The sequence below is a fragment of the Bufo gargarizans genome, chromosome 4 (genome assembly GCF_014858855.1).
Source record: "Bufo gargarizans isolate SCDJY-AF-19 chromosome 4, ASM1485885v1, whole genome shotgun sequence".
In the NCBI taxonomy this organism is placed as follows: Eukaryota; Metazoa; Chordata; class Amphibia; order Anura; family Bufonidae; genus Bufo; species Bufo gargarizans.
The window spans coordinates 334,645,557-334,666,218 of record NC_058083.1 but is presented as its reverse complement, the minus strand read 5'-3'; positions in this window follow the sequence as shown (position 1 = coordinate 334,666,218).

Genomic DNA, 20,662 nt, shown 5'->3' with positions numbered 1-20,662 from the left:
GGGGTAGGGAGAGCAGGAGGATAAGCGAGGCACTTGGGCAGGGGACTAGAAGATGGGGCAGTGAGGCATTTGGGGCAGGGGACTAGAAGATGGGGCAGTGAGGCACTTGGAGCAGAGGACTAGAAGATGGGGCTGTGAGGCACTTGGGGCAGGGAGAGCAGGAGGATCAGTGAGGCACTTGGGGCAGAGGACTAGACGGTGGGGGAGTGAGGCATTTGGGGCAGGGGACTAGAAGATGGGCCAGTGAGGCACTTGAAGCAGGGGACTAGAAGATGGGTCAGTGAGGCACTTGGGGCAGGGAGAGCAGGAGGATAAGTGAGGCACTTGGGCAGGGGACTAGAATATGGGGAAGTGAGGCATTTGGGGCAGGGGACTAGAAGATGGGGCAGTGAGGCACTTGGGGCAGAGGACTAGAAGATGGGCCAGTGAGGCACTTGAAGCAGGGGACTAGAAGATGGGTCAGTGAGGCACTTGGGGCAGGGAGAGCAGGAGGATAAGTGAGGCACTTGGGCAGGGGACTAGAAGATGGGGAAGTGAGGCATTTGGGGCAGGGGACTAGAAGATGGGGCAGTAAGGCACTTGGGGCAGAGGACTAGAAGATGGGGCTGTGAGGCACTTGGGGCAGGGAGAGCAGGAGGATCAGTGAGGCACTTGGGGCAGAGGACTAGACGATGGGGCAGTGAGGCACTTGGGGCAGGGGACTAGAACATGGGGAAGTGAGGCACTTAGGTCAGGGGGGAGCAGGAGGATCAGTATGTCATTTGGGGTGGGGGAGCAGGAGGGTTGGTGAGACACTTGGGGCAGGGAGAGCAGGAGAATCAGTAAGGAATGTGGTGCAGGAGGGGGGAACAGGAGGATCGGAAAGACACTTGGGGTAGGGGCTAGCAGGAGGATCTCAGAGGCACTAAGGGCAGGGAGAGCAGGAGGATCATTGAAGCAAGGTAAAGTAAAGATAAGGGCATGGAACATACATAAATCTGCCTAGAAAGGCTCAGGAACTGACTAACCATGTAGGGCGTTAGTGAGGGAGGCCACATGAAAAACATTGCGTATTGGATAGTGTCAGTCAGGGAATGGATAAAAGCAAATCTCTTGTAATAAATGTAATCACGTAAAATGGAAAGAATATGGAACTTGTGTATATCTGCCTAGAAAGGCTGTTCTCAGTAACTGACAGTACTGACCAGTATTGAAGAAGGCCACCAAAAAAAAAGAAACTGACAAAAGTGACAAATTTTATTAGAATTTTTTTTCTAATTAAACAACACAAAAAAAAAAACCTCTAAAGAACTTGTGGCAATGCCATAGAATACAACACAGTAGCAAAAGGTGATAGCCCACAAGCATCAGTTTGCAAACAAAATCCTTCCGGTTTATTTACCATTGTAGATTGCAAGTTCATGGTTGCATGACTTGGAACTTGTTAAAAGTGGATCCAAGGAAGGACCATTTTTTAACTGCATAACAATCATATATGTGGGGTTGGATGGCCTGATCATCTATGTTGTGTAGCCTAGAGGTTAACGTGAGGCTTGTCATACTTCTGTAGGCTTTTGAGCCATTAAAAACATACTACAGAGCTCGTGTTTTGTTTTACCTTGTTCTAATGGAGCAGTGATGCCAAAGGATATACTGTAAACTAAAAGCAATTATAATGATTTGTACTCTTTATTATAGAAACCTTTCAGAGCTAACAATATGGCTTACAGAACTGATATAATGATTAGGCTTTAAGGGTGTGTGCACTCAGGGCCGCCATCAGGGGGGTACAGCCGATACCCCAGTAAGGGGCCCAGACCCTGGGGGGGCCCGGCCAGTTCCAATAAAAAAATAAAATAAAAAAATAATAATAAAAAAATAAAATTTTTTGAACTTTGTTGCATCGCTAGAGGGGGGCAATTGATTATTCCTTGCTAGTATGTCCAGTTCATGAACGAATCGTTCATTTGAATCGATTCAGTTCACTGAACCGGAGGAGTCTATTCCTCTGACTGAGCGGATCCGAGTGAAGCCGCTCAGTCTGAGTCAGTGAGTCACACAGCACACAATAGCAGAGCCGCTGGCAGCAGGGAGGGGAGGGGCTGGGAGGAGTGTAATCTGATCCTAGCGTGGAAGCTGCTTCTGCCAGCCCCTCCCCTCCCCGCCCACCAACCAATCAGAGCTGAGGCAAGGCAAGCACTAGCAGCTCTGAGTCTGAGTCACACACTGTACACGGAGTCTGAGAAAGAATCGAATGAGTCACAGGTTAAAGGGTTTCTACCACATCGTTTTGACAAATTTAGCTGTCAGACACTAGCGATCCACTAGTGTCTGCTCTACCAAACAATGCTATTATAATAGCTTTTTGTGCAGCCGTTTACATAAAAAACTAACATTTATTGATATGCTAATGAGCCTCTAGGTGCTATGGGGGCATATTTTCAGCACCTAGAGGCTCGGTCTACCTTCACAAAATGCCGCCCAGCGCGTCCCTCCAGCCCGCCCATCTCCTCTGGAATGTGATCCTACCTCTGTCTTCGGTGCATCTGTCTTCGGCGCAGGCGCAGTGAATGACCGTCCGCTGCCTGCACAGACATCTCGGTCATCGCCGCAGGCGCAGTGGAGATTTCTGTGCAGGGAGCGGTCAGACATTCACTGCGCCTGCGCCGATGACCGAGATGTTTGTGCAGGCAGCGGTCACACATTTACTGCGCCGAAGACAGACGTGCACGGCGCAGGCGCGATAATTCGTCTGCTGACTCAGAGGTCGGATCGCATTCCAGAGGAGATGGGCGGGCTGGAAGGACGCGCTGGGCGGCATTTTGTGAAGGTAGACCGAGCCTCTAGGTGCTGAAAAGACGCCCCCATAGCACCTAGAGGCTCATTAGCATATCAATAAAAGTTCGTTTTTTATGGAAACGGCTGCACAAAAAGCTATTATAATAGCATTGTTTGGTAGAGCAGACACTAGCGGATCGCTAGTGTCTGACAGCTAAATTTGCCAAAACGATGTGGTAGAAACCCTTTAAAAGAATCTAAAGATCCGACTAAGTTAGAGACTAATTCGATTCTTTGAGTTAAAAGAGCCGTGAGTCAGACTCTAGAACAGTTACACTGAGGCTGATGCTTTTGTTGCAGCAGTGATAAGATTAAGGGACAGGAGCAGAGAGATAAGAGAAGTGACAGAAGACTGTTGCTCAGAAGCCATGAGATTGTAAGGCTACTTTCACACTAGCGGCAGGACGGATCCGACAGGCTGTTCACCCTGTCGGATCCGTCCTGCCGTTATTTCGCCGGACCGCCGCTCTGTCCCCATTGACTATAATGGGAACGGGGGTGGACCTCCGGCACAGCACGGCAGTGCATGGCGAAAGGCCGCCGGACTAAAAGTACTGCATGTCCAACTTGTTGTATGGTCTTTGCTCAGGGGTAAAATGCAAAGCTGTTTTCTGGATTATCCCACAGGGCCATGAGCCTCCATCATTGTTATTAACCCCTCCCTTGCCAGCCCACCCAGCCCTATTTAGCTTTGTGTTCAGCTTTGAAAAAAATGTTTAGGCCATGAAGGGGTTAATTAAGTGTTGGAGGGGGTGGGGGGGTGTTATTGTGCATATTGTGTTTGGGATCCATTTAACAAGTTTGACCAGTTGGGTTTGAGAGTGGTTGAGTGTCATCCACAGATCCCCCATAACAGTGTGTCATCCACAGATTCCCCCATAACAGTGTGTCATCCACAGATTCCCCCATAACAGTGTGTCATCCACAGATTCCCCCATAACAGTGTGTCATCCACAGATTCCCCCATAACAGTGTGTCATCCACAGATTCCCCCATAACAGTGTGTCATCCACAGATTCCCCCATAACAGTGTGTCATCCACAGATTCCCCCATAACAGTGTGTCATCCACAGATTCCCCCATAACAGTGTGTCATCCACAGATTCCCCCATAACAGTGTGTCATCCACAGATTCCCCCATAACAGTGTGTCATCCACAGATTCCCCCATAACAGTGTGTCATCCACAGATTCCCCCATAACAGTGTGTCATCCACAGATCTCCCATAACTGTGTCATCCACAGATTCCCCCATAACAGTGTCATCCACAGATTCCCCCATAACAGTGTGTCATCCACAGATCCCCCATAACTGTGTCATCCACAGATTCCCCCATAACAGTGTGTCATCCACAGATCCCCATAACAGTGTCATCCAGAGATTCCTCATAACAGTGCGTCATCCAGAGATTCCTCATAACAGTGTGTCATCCACAGATTCCCCCATAACAGTGTGTCATCCACAGATCCCCCATAACAGCGTCATCCACAGATCCCCCATAACAGTGTGTCATCCACAGATTCCCCATAACAGTGTGTCATCCACAGATCCCCCATAACAGTGTGTCATCCACAGATTCCCCCATAACAGTGTCATCCACAGATTCCCCCATAACAGTGTGTCATCCACAGATCCCCCATAACTGTGTCATCCACAGATTCCCCCCAGAACAGTAAGTCCTCCACAGATTCCCCCCATAACAGTACGTCATCCACAGATCCCCCCATAACACTGTAACAGTAAACCTTGTGCTTTTTGGGTTGTTTTTTTTTAAATGTGCCAGGGGAAGATTGCTAGGGCAGATTAGAACAGGTAGTGTAGTTAGTGTTAGTGTAGGGTCCTGCTTAAAAGAGTCTACCTTGTCGTGGTAGGCTTCATATTATTTGGTCAAAAATTAATTCCTTACTGAAATCGCTGATTATCATTTTTTACTGTCTTTGTAGTTGTAAAAAAATAATGAAATTGGGGGTAGGTCCTTGGGGGTGGAGGGGAGGTGGAGTCAGGACAGATTCTAAAGGGGCGGGGTAGGAGGGGGGCCCAGGCCTTGAGCTGTGTAAGGGGCCCCAAAATTTCTGATGGCAGCCCTGTGTGCACTCATATTCTCCCCTTTTATGCTGAAGTGTCTTGACATGCATACTGGTAGCAGTTCATTTCTGTGCTCCGGTTGCCAGGATTCCTGATGAAGTGGATACCCTGAAACGTGTTGAATGTCATTTACGGTTTTATATTTGGGAAATAAACCTAAATCTATGGGAACTGCTCATCTGGTGGTTATGACAGCTGTATATGAATGAGACACAACGTTCCTGTAACAAAGTAGAGCTTTCATTGAGCTCTCCTAGGCCTTCTTATGTGTATTACCAGCATGCTGCTCTTTTCCTTTTCATTTCTGCTCTTCACTTTCTATTGTGTCTTTTTAGCTGTTATAGAAAGTATGCGTACAGTGATTGTTAAAAGTCAAACATATGGCCCAAATATGATGTACACAGTTTTCCTTTATATTTAGCTTATCTGCTCAGAAAGGAAACGGTGTTTGTTTAAGGTGGAATTCCAGCCGTTTCCTACTTCTTGGCTGACTGCTGGTAGTTTGACTTATGCATTTATAGCATTCTGTTAATTCCTTAACGTAATTAATTTGTGTATTAGTGTGGTTGCTTGCTGGTATGACTCTTACTAATTCTTCATCATTTTAATCTGTAAATTCAGCAAAGTATCTCCAGTTTACATATTCTACTATATCCCCTATGAGTTGTAATTAACTTGAAAATCATGGAAGTCATTTACAGAATGCTCAGATGTGAGTGGTTGCAGATGTAGGTATTGCTTTCCAGTATGTCAGAATACTGGCAAAGTGAGATGTGATCAGACAGTCCATACCTCTCTAAGAGGTCATTTATCCTATAATATCATCTCATCAGTGTTCCAAAACATGTTCTGCCAATTGGCCTACTCGGCATCAGAGTAATGCATTTTGCGTAAGCGTTTGATGAGCCTATCAGAATGCAGACCCCAGTTTTGATAATGTTACAGTTTACTGACTTTGCTGTGGTTTGCAGGACACTCACGGATCAATCAAAATAACAATGACATCATACTAAACAAAAACAAATGAAAACCTCCTGGATCGGACGCCAGTTGGGATGAACACTGAGTATTTGTAATGCAAGCAAGAGAGAGGACACTAAACAACATCTCCAAAAGGAAGCATGTCTGTGATAACGTCTTCCAGAAACTAGTGACCTCATGCATTCCTGTAAATCTTTTTTAAGTCAGTAACGCATCATTTCAAGTGTCCAATCTATATACAGAAAATGAAAAGCAATTATTGTCAGAAAAAGAAGGGTCACTAGTGGTTTTCTTTCCTGACTAACAAAATAGGGACTTTTCAGGGTCAATAAAAAATAGATTTTGCTCTTTAGAAGAAGTGCTTTGTTGCTAGCCAGTAAAAGAAAATTAACAGTGTGCAGACTGTTCCTTCTATATCACAAGTAGATATGGATACAGAATGCAATAAAATTGTCTGACACAATCTCTTCCCAGGATCAGGATTACTGAAATAGTAGAACTTAAAGGGGTTTACTACAAATAATATTCTACATTTGTCAAAACAACTCCTGGATCTGAATACTTTTGAAATTGCATGTAATTCAAAATTTAGCATAGATAGGGAGTTATTCAATAAAACGCACCTGTATATCGCCACCATCTGTTTGTTCTTTTCCTTATTTCTCTGTCCACCTTACTGAGGTGGTCGCTCATAATAATAATAATAATCTTTATATAGCACCAATATATTCCTCAGTGCGTTACTGTACAGGTTGCTCATGCTCAGATCCATCCTTTATTTGCCACTAGTCATATCTTCCAAAAAAAATCTGTGACAGTTACAGAGAGAGAGCTGCAGAAAGGACATGCATTCTGAGAAAGGACATGCCCTTTGATCTGCAAGTCTGAAATAAATCTAGCTGAGCAAATGAAACAATGAACGGGGGGATCTCTGGATCCATCTGAAACTTAGGTCTAGTTCAAGCTTTGTTAGAAAGACGTTGTCATGTGCTATGTGATGTCTGATTTCATTTATTATATAAATCATGGGATAACCCCTTTAAGTATCATTATTGTATCTCAGCTAACAATACATTTTGGATAGCAGAGACTCCTTCTTCAGGTCAAAGAATACATTGCAATGCAATCCCTTGCAAGGTGGGCGCCTTCCATGTGGGAAATCAAACACCTGGAGCGTCCACCCTAAGAGACCTCTATGCATATATATATATATATATGTGTGTGTCATACATATCTAAAGGTGAGCTTCCATAACTGTTTACTTTGGTCTAAAGGCCCTTTTACATGAGCCGAGAGCATAGGCAATAGTTGGGAACAAACATTTCTATTAACATTCATTCCCAGACATTGTCCACTCACTAGGCACATTTCCATACAGCAATCATCTCCTGTGTATGGGGATGAATGATTTTTACTATGACTGGTCATCCCCATACAGATCTATTGTTTATCGCCAGCACATTCCAGTTTACACAGCTCTATTTACTGCCAACAAATGAAGATTTTCTGTAAAAGCTGTGATCAGCCAAGAGAAAATGCTTGATCTTCAGGTAAGCAGCAGAACCTTTACAGGGCCAGTCATCGGAAACAAGTACTTGTACAAAAGTTATTGGGGTAAGTGATGTTCCAGATGAATTTTTAGATTTTGAGTGGAGTTAGACTAAGTTTCAAAAAGACTATTACATTCATAACTCGTTATTATGTTCATGTCTCTCCAATGAGTTTTTGTTCTGCGGTTTAGCCCTAGGTCTTTTTTGGGGGTCCTGTTTTATCTAATTGCAGTGGCAAGGCATGATATGTGTGGATTCTATTTTACAAAATCCCATTCAAATGCCGAATATGTTCAACCACGCAGATGGGAGGACCTGCTGTAGCTTTTTAAACTATATTTTGTGATGTTTCTCACTTCCTACATTATTGGAAAAAGCACAAGGGAGAAACTGCACATGGTTTGCATATATTTGGTTTTTAAGGATAACTCAACGTTTTATAAGCCTCAAGCCAAGACATAAACAAAAGTTAAAAAGTGTGAACTTGGCCTTTCTGTCATAGTCACACCCCTGTGCCCACTATGTCTTCAAAGTGGTGGCAGTGGCATTCCTATAATGAAGTACATATCAACTCAAGTTCACATGCAAATTCCTTCCCTTGGGGATTTTCATTCATTTCAATGATGTCATGTTGAATGCAGGTCTAGCAACAGTAAGATATGCTGTTTTTCAATAAAAGATAGTATCTTGATGAGGCCAACCGACGCAAGTTTTTTAAATTGGAAATACTGTACATTTTATCAGTATATAAAAAATGAATGATGTTTTAAAGGTTTTTTTCCAGGAATAAGTTAAAATGGCAATCAGCAAACTCTCCTAGAATTTGAACGTGACTAGTTGCCTCCACTTTCAGAGCTCCCGGCGTGGCCTCACTACACACTACACTGCTGTACAATAGATGGTAATGATGTGATCCTGCATATGATGTGTCATTAGTGTGTGGCTGTCATGGCCCATAAAAGGTAGGAACTAGTGTTAGGGACCACTCATTAAGGCGACCTTGACGTGGTGAGTGGCTTATTACGCTTTGGCCAAAATGTACACCAATGCCTTATTCAACATCCAGCATAAAGGCAGGGCAGAGTGCTGGTTGCAGTGTGCGATTGCATTTTGTGTTTTTGCGTTTGTATCTGTATTTCGCCATAGCAATCTGCACCTGCTAGGGGTTGTGTGGGCTGAATCCCCCATATTTTATCTTTGTAGTATATATTGGAGGCGTGGCGATCTCCAAGCAGTCATGCACACCTGGCCAGTTAGTAGGCCCTGTAGGCTGGTTTTAAAGTCAGTATAAAACTGAGTCTGCTTAGGCTCCTTTCACACTAGCGTTCGTCGGTCCGCTCGTGAGCTCCGTTTGAAGGAGCTCACGAGCGGACCCGAACGCCTCCGTCCAGCCCTGATGCAGTCTGAATGGAGCGGATCCGCTCAGACTGCATCAGTCTGGCGGCATTCAGCCTCCGCTCCGCTCGCCTCCGCACGGACAGGCGGACAGCCGAAAGCTGCTTGCAGCGTTCAGCTGTCCGCCTGGCCGTGCGGAGGCGAGCGGATCCGTTCAGACTTACAATGTAAGTCAATGGGAACGGATCCGCTTGAAGATGAGCCCATATGGCTCAATCTTCAAGCGGATCCGTCCCCCATTGACTTTACATTGAAAGTCTGAACGGATCCGCTCAGGATACTTTCGCACTTAGAATTTTTTCTAAGTTATTAATGCAGACGGATCCGTACTGAACGGAGCCTCCGTCTGCATTAATATGATCGGATCCGTTCAGAACGGATCCGATCGAACGCTAGTGTGAAAGTAGCCTTACATAGCACCTACCAGTAGCCATTAGGCTCCAGGAGAAGTATATAGTGGGCTCAGCATGCATGTTGGTACTTGCATCTCTGGATCCGATGAAAGCTGTAATGGCACCGGACAGGGTTAAAAGCAGATTGTGCTTGGCGTGCATGCTGTACCTGCGCTCCCTGGACTTTGTGTGGCTGTCATGGCCCATAAAAGGTAGGAACTAGTGTTAGGGACCACTCATTAAGGCGACCTTGACGTGGTGAGTGGCTTATTACGCTTTGGCCAAAATGTACACCAATGCCTTATTCAACATCCAGCATAGAGGCAGGGCAGAGTGCTGGTTGCAGTGTGCGATTGCATTTTGTGTTTTTGAATTTTCAGGATATGTAAGTACTGGAGTGTAGTGTGCAGCTCTGCAAGTGGTGACAACCAGTCCTGCTCAAATTGTAGGAGAGCTTGATGGCAACCATTTTAAAAAATTGGTAGAGAACCCTTTTAAAGCTTACGAAAAAATGCTCACTCTCTTGAACTTTTTTTTATTTTAGTTAGACCTCATTCTAGTGGGTATGTGGTGCCCATATAAAGAGAGCATCTATCACCAGTTTACTCTTTAGAGTTTATTTGGACTGTTTTTCAGTAACTTTCATTTTGAAGCAAATGAGTCCAGAGGGTCAGCTTGTGTCTGAGTTAGGGATAAACAAACCTGTCTAAATTCAGTTCAGTTCCATTTTGCCGACTGTTTGAAAAAGTTCAATAATGACCTGAATCGATCCAGGCTGAACCGAATTGGATCCACTTGCCCTGGAAATTGGCATATAACACCTTCTAGCCTTCTAGGTGGGGTTGAGCTAATCGGGCTTGGATTGCTGTGTCTGAAACTGATTATTTTAAAAACTATGCTAACAATATTGGCTCTGTCCTACTGTAAAATGTATGACCTCCATGGAGGTCTTACTGAAGTTTCAGCAAATATTGCGAGACTTACTTAATCTCGCCTCTATCAAGTATCACTTTGTTTATTCGCATAAATTACTGTAACAAAATACGAAGCTGAACTCAGCTTTGTTAATGAGGCATGAAGCCGAGTTTGGCTTAGTATTTTGTATATAGTAATTTATGCGAATAAACAAAGTGACACGTGATAGAATCGAGACAAAGTAGATTTCGCTATATTTGCAGAAACTTCGGAAAGACCTCCATGGAGACCATACATTTTACAGTAGGACGTGTAGTGTCCCACTAGGTAAAGGTGGGCACTGCACAGGTTAATGTGTTGCATTGCATTAAATGTCACGTACATGTTTTTCCCTGTATTATCTGGGTGTCAGGCCTGTCAGGGTGTAGTTTAGCCTCCCAGACGTTAGATGGAGCTGGAGAGCCCTAGTTACATATAGGAAGGCCCAGACAGGGAAGTGTTAGTTCATTCCAGGGGACTAGAGGAGGCAGCTCGTCCACCTGAAGCTCCTGAGGCTAGGATCAGCTCAGTCGAGATACCCCAGTTGCAGGATCCAACCTCCTGGGAGAAACCTACAGTTACCCACCTGATAAGAGGAGTCGTCCCAGGGTAAGCCAAGTGCCCCTGATAGGCAGAAGAACTTAGAAACCATTGCAAGCAGTATAATACCTGAGGAAGGAAGTAACCAAGGATATAAGCCACCCTTTTAGGCATCCGGGCCTTGGGAGATATAAAGCCAGAGCAGGAGTTCTAGAAAGGACAGTGTACATGATTCTGGGAAAAGTACAACCTGCTGCTGAGTGCTTGTGGAATTTACCCTCAGTGTAACTTGCATGTCTATTGCCTGCCATACTTGTGAATAAGCCCCTTTTGTGGAACTGTAATCTGAAGACTGTGCTACACCTGCTGTACAAAGTTGGATTGTCCAGTAAAGTTTACGTTTGGTTCACTGCATACTTGTGTACCTTCATCATTCCAACCACCCACCGGCGTGCCACCGTCCAAAGGCACTGGCGTCACGAATACCACAGGGACCTTGCCCCAGGCACATAAAATACCTGTAACATCCAGGGCACCTCAACTACCATCCGGCCTGGTCCCTATCTACAGAGCGTGCCCCAGAGGAACTGTGTCCACCTCTCCTTCACTGCCACGCGCCTGCCCAGGGCTCTTCAAATATAGTGAGTACCCTCGATTGCCCATAACTGTGACCTCACTTCGTCATACCCTGCAGGTCTGGCGTGTTGCAGACGGAGCCAAAGTTTTTAAAAGAATAGGGTTTGGATACAGAAATCTGAAACTGTTTCACTTAACCCTACTCTTTTTCCCTAGAATTTTTAGGAAAACATGTTATCTCTTTTCTTAAATTTTTCATGAATTTTTGCTCCCCCCCAAGCTCTTAATGAACAGCGTGTTTAAAAACACACCACACCATCTCATGTGTTAAGCTTTTTCATATTCCAAAGCTTCCAATAAATTGTCCCTTATCAGGGGAAGATGGTGGGGAAAAAGTGGATTGTTGGTGGACCAAGCATCCAAAAATGATGCCTTTATTGGGTCAGGATGCCTGCCCATACAACATGCAGTGTTAAAAGGTTGTCCGGGTTCAGAGCTGAACCTGGACCTATCCCTTCTTCACCCAGGCAGCCCCTCTGAGATCAGCATTTCATAAAACCCCTTTAATTGTTGGAAGGAAAAGTGGCTAGTTGTAAAGGAGCATAGAAAAATTATCTCTTTTAATTGGGAGCAGTACAGTGTTGATATTGAAAGGGTGGGGAATTCGAGGCACATGGCTACAATAGTAACATTTGTACAAGGCAGTAGCTTGGATGTCTATGGGTAGTAGTAGTAGTAGTAGTAGTAGTAGTAGTAGTAGCAGTACAGTAATCCTGGTGATAGTAGTGGCAGATGTGTAGCCTAAATAGTGGTGGCAGTAGGTAATTACCAGCGAGAAATAGCAGCTCAGGTGGTGACAGCAGCAGTCATACAGAACATAATGGTAGGCAGGTAGAAGCAGTGGCACGATTGCGGTAGCAGACGCTGTACAGAACATAATAGTAGGCAGGCAGCAACAGTGGCATGATGGTGGTAAGGGCATGATGCAGGCAGCAGCAGCCATATGAAACATGGGGCTGGAGGAGTGTGAAAATACTTCCAAATCCAGGCTTGGTTCATTTTGACAAAAGTCATGTTTAGGACACTGGAGGAAAACAGTTTGGGTGTCATCACGCCACCTGTGGCTCTGAAAACCCTTTTTGACATTAAAGGCTAGGCAAGAAAGAGAACATATTGTGCCAGTTCGGGCCACTGTTCCAGTCTGCCTACCCAGAAGTCCATGGGGTCAGGGCACTGAGTATGCATCAGAGATAGGCTAGATTGCCCTATATTCTCCGCCCTGTGAGAGTACATGACAGGGATGGCTTTTTGGGAGAATTAATTCCAGCTAGATATCTTCCAGCAAGGCAGAATGCATGTCATTAGCTCCCTAAAGGCAGCAGATTCTACTAAATGGTATGGAAGAAACCTGGTTAGATTGGAATTGAGCTTGTACACCAGCAGATTGCTGGGCATGTAAACTTGTTTCTTGGCCAGGCATGTTGTTATCGATGACTGAGAATGGAGAGAAGGAGGAGTCAGAGAGTGAGAAACAGAAAGTGATGATAACAATGTGAAAATACTGCCTGGTCTATGAGGCAAGAGGTATTGGCTTGCTGATTTCCCTCAACCTTGCATCGCATGAAATAACTGCTTCATCATGTTGAGGAGATTGAACTGGCTGCTATTGCTGCTGAGGCTTCTGCTGCAGAAATATGGTTGTGGCAGGTGCCTGCTTACTGAAAGCTGTGGCAAGCTGTGTGCACAGTGTTTCCTGGTAATAACAGAATTTGGCCTGCCTTTTGTAGGGAAGAAAACATTCCCCCATTTTGCTTTGATAGTGAGGTTCTAAAAGCAAGACTATCCAGACTGCTTCATGTCAATGATACTCCTGTTACCGCATAAGCAAGCGAGCATACAGGTCACCATTTTGGCCAACATGCTCAAGCAGCCAGTGTATTGAGACGATTGGGTGCTGTGGCCTGTGCCATTGTCATCGTCATCCTCCTGCCCATCCACCTCTGACTCCTCCTCCTGGTCCTCCAGTGACAGTATCTCCATGGGAGTTTCTCCTTGTGTGTCCCCAACAGCTGTTTGGTGGACACCGTTAGCTGTTCTTCTTCTGCCTTCATGCCCTGTTGCATGAGTGTCACCGTCTGTTCTAAGATAAATATGAGGGGGATAAGATCGTTCATGCTGCAGTTGTCCCTGGTGACAAACTTTGCGGCCTCTTCAAAGGGCATCAGCACCCAACAGGCTTATGCAGATGCTCTAGCATGTGCAATGTTGAATTCCAACAAGTTGGAATGTCATGGGTTATGAGTTGTAGCAGAAGACCGTTCTATCTCTGTATGTCCAGGAGAGCATTCCTCCTCATGTAAGAAAGGCTGAAATGTGACAACAGTCTTCTGGACATTGCAAGCACCTTGCTCAAGCCTGTGTACTTTTTTAAAAAGTGTTGCATAACTAATTAAATGTAATGCGCAATGTGGGAAGCATGTGTTTTTTCCCCCAAGCTTGGTGACCTCTCAGTCACAGCAGAATGCTGTGGAGGACACTTCTGAGTCTGACACTGTGCCTTAAAACCAGGGCTCACAGCTTTCCTCCTGCACTTTCTTTTTGCAGCAGGAGAAGACGTTCAGTTGCATCCTTTCGGTTGTCAATGCCCCTTCCTAGTGCTGTATCTTCCTTTTTTCTAAGAAGTGGCAACAAAACCCCACCATACCCTATGGCAGATAGCCAAGAGAGTCTCTGTCTTGACAACTTGTTTGAAAGCAGTCCAAATTTGGATTGCCCTGAGGAGATGGTTCAGGAGGAGGCAGGGGACCCCATGTATAGCTGTGTTAGTAATTGTAATAGTGGCACCCATAGCCACGGTATGGGTGGTGGGGGCAGCGACAGTGGCAGTCAGGGCAAATGCAGAGCAGGGAATTGGCAGGAGATTGGCGAGACTTGCAACACGTGGTTTGATCTGACATGTTTTCCGTTTCGATCAAATGACGTCTGTGTTGTTTCTGGTGCTTGCCACACCTTCTTTTCCCAGGTGTGGCTATTATGGTCCTTCTCTATTTATTGTTGCTTCTCCCTGTATGCTATGCGGTTTATAGCTTCTGTTTTAGTTGTGGATTGCTGGTGTGTAGGTCTTGGCTGAGTTCCTGGTGCTGCCATAGCTACTTGAAGTTAAGTGTTTTCTTTCCCTTTTGTATTTTGTTTGGGTTATTTTGTGTGTTGCATTTCCCTGTCATTTGTATTAAGGCCTGAGGGAGACTCCTGTTCATCCTTACTTTTGGAGGAACAGGTTGTCTCAGTCCTGACATTAGTATCAGGGTCCTATAGGGTGTTTTAGGACACTAGGTATTCCTGTGTATGAACTCACCTACCTCTGGGGTCTGTTCATACTGGTAGTTAGTCAGGACTTTGATTAGGGTTTTACTAGGAGGTGTCTATCTCCTTTCCCTAATTTCCAGGCCTTATTCCCTCACCCCTTTACCTCCTATGTTCAGTATGGAGTCTCCCTCCCACACCCAAACGTGACAATATCACAGTCTGATAAAAGTAGCATGGACGGTAAGGACTTTGATGATTGTGTGTTAGACAGGTCCTGAGAGACAGTTTGTGGTGCTGACAGCAGTAGCAATAAAAAGCAGAGACAAGATACCTTCCAAACAACTGCTAGGGCCATATCGGCTTTGGGATCTAGTGATGCAGCAGACACTGTGGCTGAATTAGGCTCAAAATGTGTCAGAGTTTCATCCTTCTATCGGTATCCCTTGCAGCAGCCAAGCGGCATTTACGGCAGTATGGTGTCTTTCACATTGTTATCATCACTTTCTGTTTCTCCCGCTCAGACTCCTCCTTCACTCCATTCTCAGTCATCAATAACAACATGCGTGGCCAAGAAACAATTTTACATGGTGCAAAAGCTAAATTCCCACCTAGCCAAGTTTCTGCCGTACCATTTGGTAAAGTCTACTGTCTTTAGGGAGCTAATGGCATGCACTCTGCCTCGCTGGAAGATACTGTATCTAGCTGGAATTATTTCTCCCAAAAAGCCATCCCTGCCTTGTACTCTCACATGGCGGAGAAGATAGGGCAATAGTTGCTGTGTGACAAGATGCACACCACAACGGACACCTTGAGCAGCTATTACAGGCAGGGACAGTACATGTCTTTCACGGCCCACTGGGTGAATGTTTGGGTGGCAGCATCCCAGCAACAAGGCTAGGTCCTTTTAACCCACCCAAGATTGTGTCGGCCTGGCTTCCACACCAGGCACTTATCTGCCTGCTCCACCTCCTCCGCCATGGACATGCCCCCGTCGCCATCACCAGCAGGACACACCATTGCTTCCACCTGCCCTTCTCCCTATCATATGTGTCAAGTCAAGGGTTGCCTTGTAGTGTTGGAGCTGATTGGCCTGGGCAAGAGTAGCCACAGAGGTGAGCAGTTACTTTAGTACATCAAGCAGCAAACATCCCACTGGCTCCTCACCCTGCGGACTCCAACTGGGCAAGGTGGTCAGCGCTGTAAATTATATAGCGGCTGTTCTTGTATTCACAGCTAAGCCCCATTCATTTCTAGGGGGTGGAGCTGCTCCTAGGCCATGTGACCGATTAACATGTCGGCCTAAGGGAAGCTGAGAAAAAGCCACAGCGCTACTGTGAACACTGCTGCCTTCTCGAACAGCTGATGGGGGGGGGGTCACAGGTGTCAGACTCCCTCCAATGAGATACTGATGACCTATCCAGAGGATAGGGCATCATTATTTAAGTCTCAGAAAACCCTTTTAATGACAGAGAGGCATAATCAAATGTCCTTCCCTTTCCACAGACACACTTACTGACTTTGGGCCTAATGTCTTTCTCAAGTGTAAAACACAAGTTGTCAACCTACTATGAGATTATTCTCCCCCACCACACCAACACTTGAACTGTCTGGAGGTGCCCTGACAGATTTTAGACTAGTGTTTCATGTGTTTTCACTCAAACATTCAAAATGCTACACTTTGGATTGTAAGACACAGATTGTATACTAGTATTGCTATATTTTTCTAAAGAAACAAAAAACTTGAGCTGTCTGGAGATACCCTGACACAGATTTAAGAGATAATTTTTATTCAGAGATTTCAAATGCTACCATCTGTATTGTAATACAAACATTGCTGACTTGTATTGTTATATTTCACAAAATGAAAAAAATCTGGAGATGCCCTGACATGGATTTCGGTCTAGTATTTCATGTTTTACTCAGACACTACCTTCTGGATTGTAAGACACATGTTGCACATGTATATTGCTATTTTCCCAAACAAAAACAAAAAATAAGTGTCTGATCAGATGTCCTGATTGTGCTCTAGTATTTCAGGTGTTTATACTGAGATTTCAAACATTATCTATCCTCTAGAGGACTACCCTGCATAACGAACACGGAACTGATCCGTTTTGCCGCCTATTGACTTCTATTATGACGGAATATATAACGGAATGTATCTAAAGGTATTCCGTTATGCATTCCGTCATAGAACTGCGTTATGGTCTGTGGTAACTGAATCCATAACGTAATTCACCTTTTACCAGTAAACGAAGCGTGATCAAATTTCAAAATATGAAATTTGCTCATCTCTAGTGGTAACATCGCAAATCCCCATGGTTTTATTAAACTGGCAGTACTGTAAGACTCTATGAAAGTTCAATTCAGTAGAATTGCGGGTTGTCTCATTGTTACAAGAGTTCAATAATTAAGCCTCCTTTTTTGTGACCCAACATAGATTAACCAGTTACCACTGTTTGACATATGTTTAGTGTATTACATTGGTAACTTTGCAGATTTACAGCTTTTTACTTCCAAACCAAGTGGCAACCAAAGGAAACAAGTATCAGTGTAGCGTTTTCACTTTTGATGCCAGTAGCAACACTGTAAGTTTAGAACAGAGTGGAAGAGTAAAACAGTTTTACATCTCACCTCATTTTGAAAAAATATTCAAGATGATTAAAAGTTCATAAAGGCAATGCTGGGATTTCTTTTATGGCTCTAAAGCAAAAGTTTTTCTAATTTTATTGTTATGTCATTCCAAGTTTTTATAGCTACATATATAACATATGTATTATGTTTGTTTTACATCTGTTCTAATAATTTTAGTGCTTCTCCTCCCAAATAATAAAACTTCCATGTGTTTATAAAGTTTTCAATTTCTTTTAGTCCACACATTTCCGGGCTGTTCCTCTGTGGTGTACATTTCAGCCATGGCCATTATGGAGGCTGTAGGACTTTTGTCACAATGACTTACATCCGTAAATCAAAATGTTTGGGGTCACTGATGAAGAAGAGGCTAATGGGAACAACAATGGTGGTGTATGGAAGGGAATACATTAATGGGCACATTTCTGAGTCAGGTACCTGGTGTCTGGTATTTTCTCACCTCCTCAGGCACCAGCTCTGCCAGTCACACATCTACAACTTGGCCAGAAGGAGACAGCATAGTGCAACATGTTTGGCTGTTTCCCAGGACAAGCATTCTGATCTCAGTCATGAATGACTGAGATGGGATCAACCCTTTAATTCAAGGTCTGTTGCCTCCAAAGCATGCATAATTATATAAAATTTAACCTCCTAAATGACCACCAATACGCCTTCTTTATGGATGGCAGTTATGTTTGTGTGCACACTCAATACTGATACATGTGAATATGTCAGGTTTTTACGCTAAAGGTTTTGTTAAAGGGACAATTGAAAAAAATAACAACAGTGGATATAGTTATCAATGGGTTAAATGGCCAAGTGTAGTGGTATCTTCGATCCTGGCCATTAGAGGAGCTAAGCTGCCATTAAGTAGCCAAGCAGCAGCTCTTGATTACCACAGGACATCCACGCAGCACTAATTCTGCAGTGCTGTAAAAACATGGTGCTGTGCACACAAACATAGCTCACACCCTGATGCATCCTGAATTCACCATTCATCCTCCATTCAGAATGCATAGGGATGAAACTGATCAGTTCTTTTCCAGTATTGAGCTCCTATGACGGAACACAGTGCCGGAAAAGAAAAACGCTAATGTAAAAGTACCCCAACAAAGCTAGAGCCAGCCCTCTACCTCACATGGATCCAGATCTCACTGAATTCAGTGCTCAAGTTGCTCTGTTAGATTAATTTCAAGCTGGCAGCTCATGGGGCTATTCTTGCTGCTGCAGCTCTCTGCTGTCATAGCTCACAACCTCCATGTGTTCTTTTTGCAGCATCTTTATCCCTGTAACTGTTAGAAGATAGGGCTGGTAGTAGTTGAAGGATTGAATTAAGCATGTACAACTACCTCAGTGTGGTGGACAGAGAAGTAAGGAAAAGAACAAACAGCAAGTGCTGCTATACAGATATTTTTTACTAACTGAGAGGCTAAAATACATTTTAAATTACATGCAATTACAAAGGTATTCAGATCTAGCTGCTGGTTTAAAAAATCTAGAATTTTTTTATGACAACCCCTTTAAATATAAAATATATATTTCCTACTAGTTTTAAACTGTGAAAAGATCTGTAGTTTATCTGCTCAGTGAGGAGCATATTGGCACGTATTCCCTTATTCTCATGACAAAAGTCTTTGGCAGGAAACAAACATTTAAAATCTCTTTCCCTTATCCATATTCAGGCACAGCTCTACTCCCTATAGATAGACATAACAGGAGCCAGAGCCAGTGGGAGCAGAAGGTTTGCTCATATATATATTATTTTTGGATAACTGACTATAGAGTCCAACATGCTTACCAGACAGTGCTGTAACACAGAAAAATGTAGAAATGGCACACATATTCGATTGTAAGACTACAAGTAATGTAGGACTATATGGTTCATGTTTTAAATGTAAAATGTTTTATTTTTATGCATACTTTGTATTTCATAGCCTTTTATGTGCTTAACCCCTTAAGGACTCAGCCCTATTTCACCTTAAGGACTTGGCAATTTTTTGCAAATCTGACCAGTGTCACTTTATGTGGTGATAACTTTAAAACGCTTTTACTTATCCAGGCCATTCTGAGATTGTTTTTTTGTCACATATTGTACTTCATAACACTGGTAAAATGGAGTAAAAAAAAATCTTTTTTATTTATAAAAAAAATACCAAATATACCCAAATTTGGGAAAAATTTGCAAAGTTTCAATTTCTCTACTTCTATAATACATAGTAATACCTCCAAAATAGCCATTCGTTTACATTCCCCATATGTCTACTTTATGTTTGAATCATTTTGGGAATGCCATTTTATTTTTTGAGGACGTTACAAGGCTTAGAAGTTTAGATGTAAATCTTGAAAATTTTCTAAAATTTTCAAAAACCCACTTTTTAGGGACCAGTTCAGGTCTGAAGTTACTTTGTGAGGCTTACATAATAGAAACCACCCAAAGTGACCCTGGTCTAGAAACTACACCCTTCAAGGAATTCAAAATTGATTTTACAAACATTATTAACCCTTTAGGTGATGGCAAATGGAGATGAAATTTCAGAATTTCAATTTTTTGCCAAATTTTCAATTTTTTCCACTAACAAAGCAAGGGTTAACAGTAGGGATGAGCGAACCCAAACTGTATAGTGAAAGTTCGGGTTCGGTGTTCGGAGCTTTCTTGGCGCTTTTTGAAAGGCCGCAAAGTAGCCAATCAACAAGCGTCATACTACTTGCCCCAAAAGGCCATCACAGCCATGCCTACTATTGGCATGGCTGTGATTGGCCAGTGCAGCATGTGACCCAGCCTCTATTTAAGCTGGAGTCACGTAGCGCCGCATGTCACTCTGCTCTGATCACTGTAGGGATAGGATGCAGCTGCTGCTGTTAGGGCGAGATTAGGCACTAGACAGGGATTTACTCAGCAAAAACACTTAATGAAGTGATCGATCTACAGCTGTGAATCATTCATCTTCTGCTATTCAATTGCTCACTGTTTTTAGCCAGAGAGTTTTTCAGTCACTTTTTCCTGGGGTGATCGGCGGCCACTTTGTGTCTTGTGTTGCGCCAGCACAAGCTGCCACCAAGTCCATTTAACCATCAATAGTGTGTTGTTGTTTTTTTGCTATATCCTACATCAGGGGCTTGGCTGTGCTTGCTATTTTATTGAGGGGTGAAATACAATTGCCAAAATAGCAGTACCCTAAATCTGGTGTTTCAGTTGTGGCTAGCCAATTGTAATACTGTCTGCTGTCTGGCAAAGGATATATTTTTGTTCGGGGTTGAAATACAATTCCCAACTTAGCAATTCCCTAAATCAGTGGTTTCTGCTGTATCAGGCCAAGTTTAAATCAATCCATAAAAGGGTATATTAGATTGAAGGTGCGGATAGTGTCATCCTCAATAACTTCACACGCTACTGTGCATTTCCAAGTTTAATTCTGTCCGTAAACGTATACCTGT